Raw genomic sequence first — 6,097 nt, 5'->3', positions numbered from 1 at the left:
CCCCCCCCCGGGGGGGGGGCACCCGCCCGCCCCCCCGGCGCCGCCCACGGCACCGCACCCGCCACGCGGATTTACGGCGCGGACCGCAGCCTCCGGGGCTGTCCAGCAGGTAAGGCACCACCGGCAGCACCCGGCGGCCCCGCCGCCCCCGCTGCTCGGCGCCGAGCATCCCCCCTTATCTGCCGCGTTATCGACTCGCCGGGCTCCGGACGCGGCGCAAGTTTCCCCCGTTGCGGTCCCACCGGCTCCTGCCCGCTACCCCCCCGCCGGTCCGCCATCGGGTGCTGCAGGGATGGGGCTGCCCCGGACTGCGCCCCCCCGCCGGCTGCTCGTCCTCCCCTCCGCTCCCCGCTTCGCTCCGCATCCTCCGAGCCCCCCCGGCGGGGCAGCGGCGTGTCCCGGGGTTGCGCTCGGGACCGGCCGCAGTGGCGGGGCGCCGGAGGCTGCGGCCAGGGGCGGGGGGAGAGCACAGCCGGCTGCTCGGGGTGGTGCGGGAGAAGCCTCTGTTGCTCTTGGACCAAACTTGGCTGCGGGGAACCTGCTCTAAGGGTGAGAGCCCCGGGAGGGACCGTGGGACTGAGGAGCCTCGAAGGGCATGCCCGGAGCCTACTGCTGCGCAGGGTGCGGGTGCCTCGCCCCACGGGGTCCGTCCGGCTCCTGGGGATGCTCTCCGCTAGGCCTTGGCCAGAGAATGCGAGCACCGTATTGGAGCTCGGTCCTCCGCAGGGAACACGAACTCCCTCCAACCTTCTGGCAGCAGGGCTGAGTGCTGGGAGGCGCGGGATGTTCCCATCTCCACCTTGGAAACACATCCCCTTTGCAGTCGACCACAGAAAGCGAGTGTGGGAGAGGTGTCATAGCCCGTGGGAGAGGTGGCACAGCCATGGGCACGAGGAGGGGATCAGGTTTCCCTGGGGATGCTGAACATGTTCTGAGGGGAACCTGTCCCTCTCCTACCCTGCTAGCAGAGGCGCTGCACACCTGCAGATCTGATGTGCACTGAGGGAGGTGGGTGCTCCTGGGGGTCCTGCCTCGCCAGTGCTGTTTGGTGTGGATTTTACTGCGGGGCTTTCCTGCGTGTGGAAAATCCCTGTTTGCAGCCTTTTCTTTCTTTTTCCTGCTCGGTGGCAGACTGTCACCATCGTGCAGATGGGCTGTGCAGCTGAGCTGTGGCTTGCTGTGGGCGTGGGGTATCGATCTGCAGCTCTGCCCTGCGGAAGGTGCACTCCGCCTGGCACATCGCCTGGGGAGCCTGATTCTGTGCTCCTCATCTGGAGGGAGGTCAGATCTGGAGTCCTCTCCTGGGACATGTCACTGTCATACTTCTCATCGGGCAGCTGGGCTGCTGGCATGAGGGTTTAGATGTCCCGTGGTGGTTTATGCTGGGAATCTGGAGCCACTTTCACATGGGCCGACAGTAATGCTCAGTCCTGGTACCATCCCCTCCATACCTCCCACGCTTGCTGAGCCCCACGGATCCTGGGTAGCTCCTTAATCTGCCAGCATTGATGCTGTGCTGGGCTGCATTCAGGATGTGGGATGTCCAAGCTGTGGCCACATGTCACAGGTAGCACTTGGCTTCTTCCTTGGATTCCTGTTGTGTGCAGAGGGTGCTCTGGGTTTATCTGCAAGAATGGATGGGAGTGCAAGACTCTGATCACTGTGTGCAAAATCCTCCTCCAGAAATCTCTTTCTCCCCAGTGTTGCTGACATAAGATGAAATAAGTACAGATCCTGCAATTTTAGGGCTCTCTAACAACAGTAGATCGAGCTGCATAAAAGCCATGTTTTTACGTTTCACCAGGTTTTTATCTGTTTCCCAATGCAAAGCTATTGCTGTCAGAATGAAAACAGATGTTTAGCTACCTGTTTAATCCAGTTTTACACAAAAATGCCTCTGGTTAGGACACTAGCAGTATGAGGATCTCCAGCCCCATCCCATTTACCTGTGACTTCAAGGGCTGGCTGAGCATCACTGTTCTTAAACTCCTCTGGTTACTATCAGAGAGGTATCTTCCTGTTCCCTTTAGAAAATAATATAAAATACAAAAAGATGTGCAAATGGTGGAGGAGCAGTGAGCTGAGGAAGTGAGGAGCTGAGGAGCATTTCCTCAGAGTGATGAGCCGAGAAAGCGAGCGTGGCTTGGCACAGTGTCTCACTTGGAGCTCTAGTCTGGCACTGAGTCCCCAACGCTGCTTCCCTGTGTCCCCATCTGGCTCTGGGTGCCTTGCTGTGCACTGCAGGCACCCCAAGGAGCTCTTCAAAGGAAACCTAGTGGAGGATCTGGGCCCTTGCTGTGGAGAGGCAGCAGCAGCAGTGGGATGGATATCCATCCCCAGGAGTGCCGTGAACACATACTGACCTGGGAGACATCCTGGCTTATTCTGTTATTTAGCACATGGATCCATTGTGCTTTCCTGTGTATGTTCTTCTGCTTTAACAAACTGACAGATTGCTATTTTGCTATGGGCCACCTAAAAGCACAGCCCGTACACTGTGTTGGAGCTCATCATCTTGCTGGTTTTCTTGTAGCTACTGAGACTGTAATTCTGCCAAGGGGTGGTGGCAGGAGAGTCCTGCAGGTCCTGCTGCAGGCTTGGGGTCTCTTGCTTTGTGCACAGGGGTACAGAGCAAGCTAGCACTGGCCTGAAAGGCCACAGCAGGGCTCTGCTGATTCCCAGCTTCCAGGGTACTCCCTTTGCCTGTGCAGCTTGCTCCTGGTGCTCTGGCAAGTAGCTTTGTGTGTAAATGGGGATTTCTTCAAAACTCCTGGGAGGAGCAGCTCACAACAAATAGCTCAGAGTGGCAAAAAATGTGTGTGTGTGTGTGTGTGTGTGTGTGTGTGTGTGTGTGTGTGTGAACTCCAGTCTAAACGGGAGAGGGAAAACATCCAGAGTTACAGAACTAATGCAAATGGAGTTGGCTTTCATCTCTCCCTGCAGCATCCTTTGTGGAAGGCATTTGCATTTCCCCAAAGTCAGTTCACTACCTATCCTTCAAGCAAATCCAGAGCTACAGAGCAAAGGAAAGCCTGTTTACAAGGTGTGGGGTGGCTCTCCAAATCTGAAGAGAGCTGAACTCAAAATATTTGAGAATTGAAAGATCTTATTTTAAGGTAGCAACACTGAACACAGCAGAGGATGGCACACACAGACTGCGGTGTGCCTCACTATTGAGTGTAGGGTCAGGGGATCGTTTCTGAGCTCTTCATGTGGGAGGGTGACTGCAGAGGGAGGGCTGGATGGGACACTCATGAATTCCTCTGACCTCCCCCTGGCACAACTCTGCAATGCCACCAGCATGTATGTGTTCCTGCAGGTGGATGCTGGAGCTGTCTAGCCCTGCTTAGATGTGTGGGAAGACTCCTGTGGCTCCCATCTAGGATCTGCTGGTGTTGGGGTCCCCAGGAGTCCTTAGTGGTGTATGGGTCTGCTGGGGCTGGGAGCTGCAAACAGCTGCCATTCTGGAGGAAGCCTCCAGCCCAGCAGAGGCACAAACAAAACAGGATTTCATGAGCACTCTAGCAATAGCTATTAGCTATGCTAAAAGGATTAACAGCTGTGCAGGAGTCATCAAGTGTTTAAAACATAACTCAAGCATCAAAGGCGGCTCTTATAGGCTCACATTTTCACATCAAGTAACTGTGAAAATTTCTATCCAACTTAATTAAAACATCCACTAGGCTCGTTAAAAACAAAAAAAAAGAAAAAAAACAAAGGCCTTTCTTCTTTGAGTACCAAGACATTTTGAAGAGAGGAGTTTACAGCAAAGTATGCAGACTTTTTTTTAAAGAGTCGCTTTTGTGAAAGTCTTCTGTTTCCAGATCAGTGTGGCTGATTAATCTCAAGCTTTCCAAAAAGGAAATAAATATGGTTTTGGTTTTGGTTTTGTTGTTTTGCTTTTACCTTGGCTAGGGACCACAGAAGAAAGATGAAAAAGTGAGAAGAGCTTTGTAGAGAAAGTTAGATAAGAGGGTGGAGGAGTGTCAAAACTAGCCCTATAATAGGAAACAAACCACTGAAGTGCTGGTGAAAGTACCTTTCATCTTGAACATTCCAAGTGCTGTGCAGTGCATGAATACACACAGGAGCTGAAAAATAATCGACAACTAGCGTCACCACCTTTGCTGGTACAGAGTCACCCCAGGCAGGTCACAGGCTCACTTGCCATCAATCCCTGGCTGCCTCTTCACTTTGGATTCAGTTTAGGGCCTCTCCCTCCAAGAAGGACATTGAGGTGCTGGAGCATGCCCAGAGAAGGGCAACCAAGCTGGTGAGGGGTCTGAAGCACAAGTTATATGAGTGCTGGCTGAAGGAGCTTGGGGTGTTTAGACTGGAGAAAAGGAGACTCAGGGGAGACCTTATTTCTCTCTACAATCACCTGAAAGGACATTGTAGCAAGGTGGGGGTTGGCCTGTTCTTCCAGGTAACAAGTGACAGGACAAGAGGAAATGGCCTCAGGGTTCACCAGGGGAGGTTTGGGTTGGATATCAGGAAAAGTTTCTTCACTGAAAGGTTTGTCAAGCATTGGAACATGCTGCATGGAGAAGTGGTTGAGTCACCATCCCTGGAGGGATTTAAAAGATGTGTAGGTGGGGCACCTAGGGACATGGTTTAGTGGTGGATTTGGCAGTGTTCAGTTGGTGGTTGGACTGTATGATCCTAGCATTTGTACAACCTAAATGATTCCGTGATTCTACAATTCCGTGGCCAAGATATGTTGTTGCTAATCAGCCCCATCCCAAGTCCCTTCCCTTGTGCTCTTGGTTCTAGGAAGTAGCACCCTCATCTCCCATGGGAGATGTGATTTAATTGTCCTTGCCAGTGATGTGTCCAGTCTCAGTGATGCTGGGTCATCCCCAGGCTTCAGCATGTATTCCTCCCAGCCACTCCCACACTCCTCTCTCTGCCTCAGAGGTCTCAGTTATTTCAAGTGCCCTAGGGAGATATAAAAGAGGTAGACAGACTCCCTCTGTACAAGGTATAACTTGGGTGGTGCCACTGGAACTAGGGGTGCATTAAAGACAGTATTTTAACTTAGTAAATGCTTTTTTGACATCCATAGAGGCCTTGAACATTACAGGATTTCATCCCATTATGCTAATTTTCTTGGTTTTGATTAATAATTAGCAACCCCCAAAAAGAGTTAAATAACTCCTTTCTTTCCTCTTGTTTATGTGTCAGTTTGATTTCTTCCTCTTCACACTGTCCTGCCTTGTCAGAGGTTGCCTGGAAGGGCAGTGCTGTGAAATGCCACCAGGAGCTGAGCTGCTCCTACAGCATCTTCCCAAGAGGATTTGCAGCACTCCTTCCTTCTTCCCTTCCCACTTGGCCGTTTTCTCGAGGCAGATTGTAGGACTTGAGCAAACAGCTTTCCGTCCCTGGGAACCCTCTGGGTTGCCCCTGGGGACCAGCCGTGCTCCAGTGCCGTGGACAGCAAGCTGCTGTCGTTCAGGGCTGGTGGCACGGGAAGGTGTGCAAGCACAGGCTTTATACCTGTGCATTCAGTGCACAGTTGGGAAGTGAAATGCAGGAATTAGGAGGTAGACAGGGTTTTTCCATCAAGCGTTTATAGCACCTTCCTCACTTTGTGTCTAGACATAGCTATAAATGCGGGAGAGGGCTATTACCTAGGAATAAAAGTACTGAAACCAGCCCTGGAGAGCTCATTGCTGTATTTCCAAGGAACTGGGAGATTCCTTATGATTAATGCAACAATATCAAAGGCTATAAACTCACCACGGTTGGGTACTGAGTCGGGGGACACACTTGCAATGTACCTGCCACTTGCAGCTTAGGCTAAGCATTAGCTACGGTCTCTCACCAGCCCCTGGCCATTCCAAGGGCTGCTGCTTGCTTACAGCTCAGGGATTGAGCTCTGCTGACTCCACCAGCTGCAGTGGCATCATAAAACAGCCCAGTGATCGCCAAGGTCCGATTTCTCACTGCAGTGTGGACCAGCGGTGGTGTGGAGGAGAGAAGAGGTTGTGAGTGGAACCCAGGCTGTGTAGCTCCCAGGGAAACTGCCTTCATACCTGGTAACTTCAGGCAGGGGCAGCAGAAGCTCTGCTGTGTGCATGGCAGCACCTGTGCAGAT

The 6,097-nt window shown here is 52.7% G+C and overlaps 1 protein-coding gene across 1 annotated transcript in view; it reads left to right on the top strand.

Annotated features, from left to right (window-relative positions):
- Nucleotides 1–59: 59 nt before the first annotated feature.
- The window catches only part of LOC108497727 (transmembrane protein 121), a 40,407-nt gene continuing 34,369 nt past the window's right edge, over nt 60–6,097 (top strand). The window contains exon 1 of the mRNA XM_017815629.1: nt 60–109. The gene's annotated coding sequence lies outside the window, so the exon portion shown is untranslated. The remainder of the gene's footprint in view (nt 110–6,097) is intronic.

The sequence above is a fragment of the Lepidothrix coronata genome, unplaced genomic scaffold, assembly GCF_001604755.1.
Source record: "Lepidothrix coronata isolate B3197 unplaced genomic scaffold, Lepidothrix_coronata-1.0 Scaffold52, whole genome shotgun sequence".
Lineage (NCBI taxonomy): Eukaryota > Metazoa > Chordata > Aves > Passeriformes > Pipridae > Lepidothrix > Lepidothrix coronata.
Note: the sequence above shows the minus strand (reverse complement) of the source record. Positions and strands in the feature narration are given on the sequence as shown.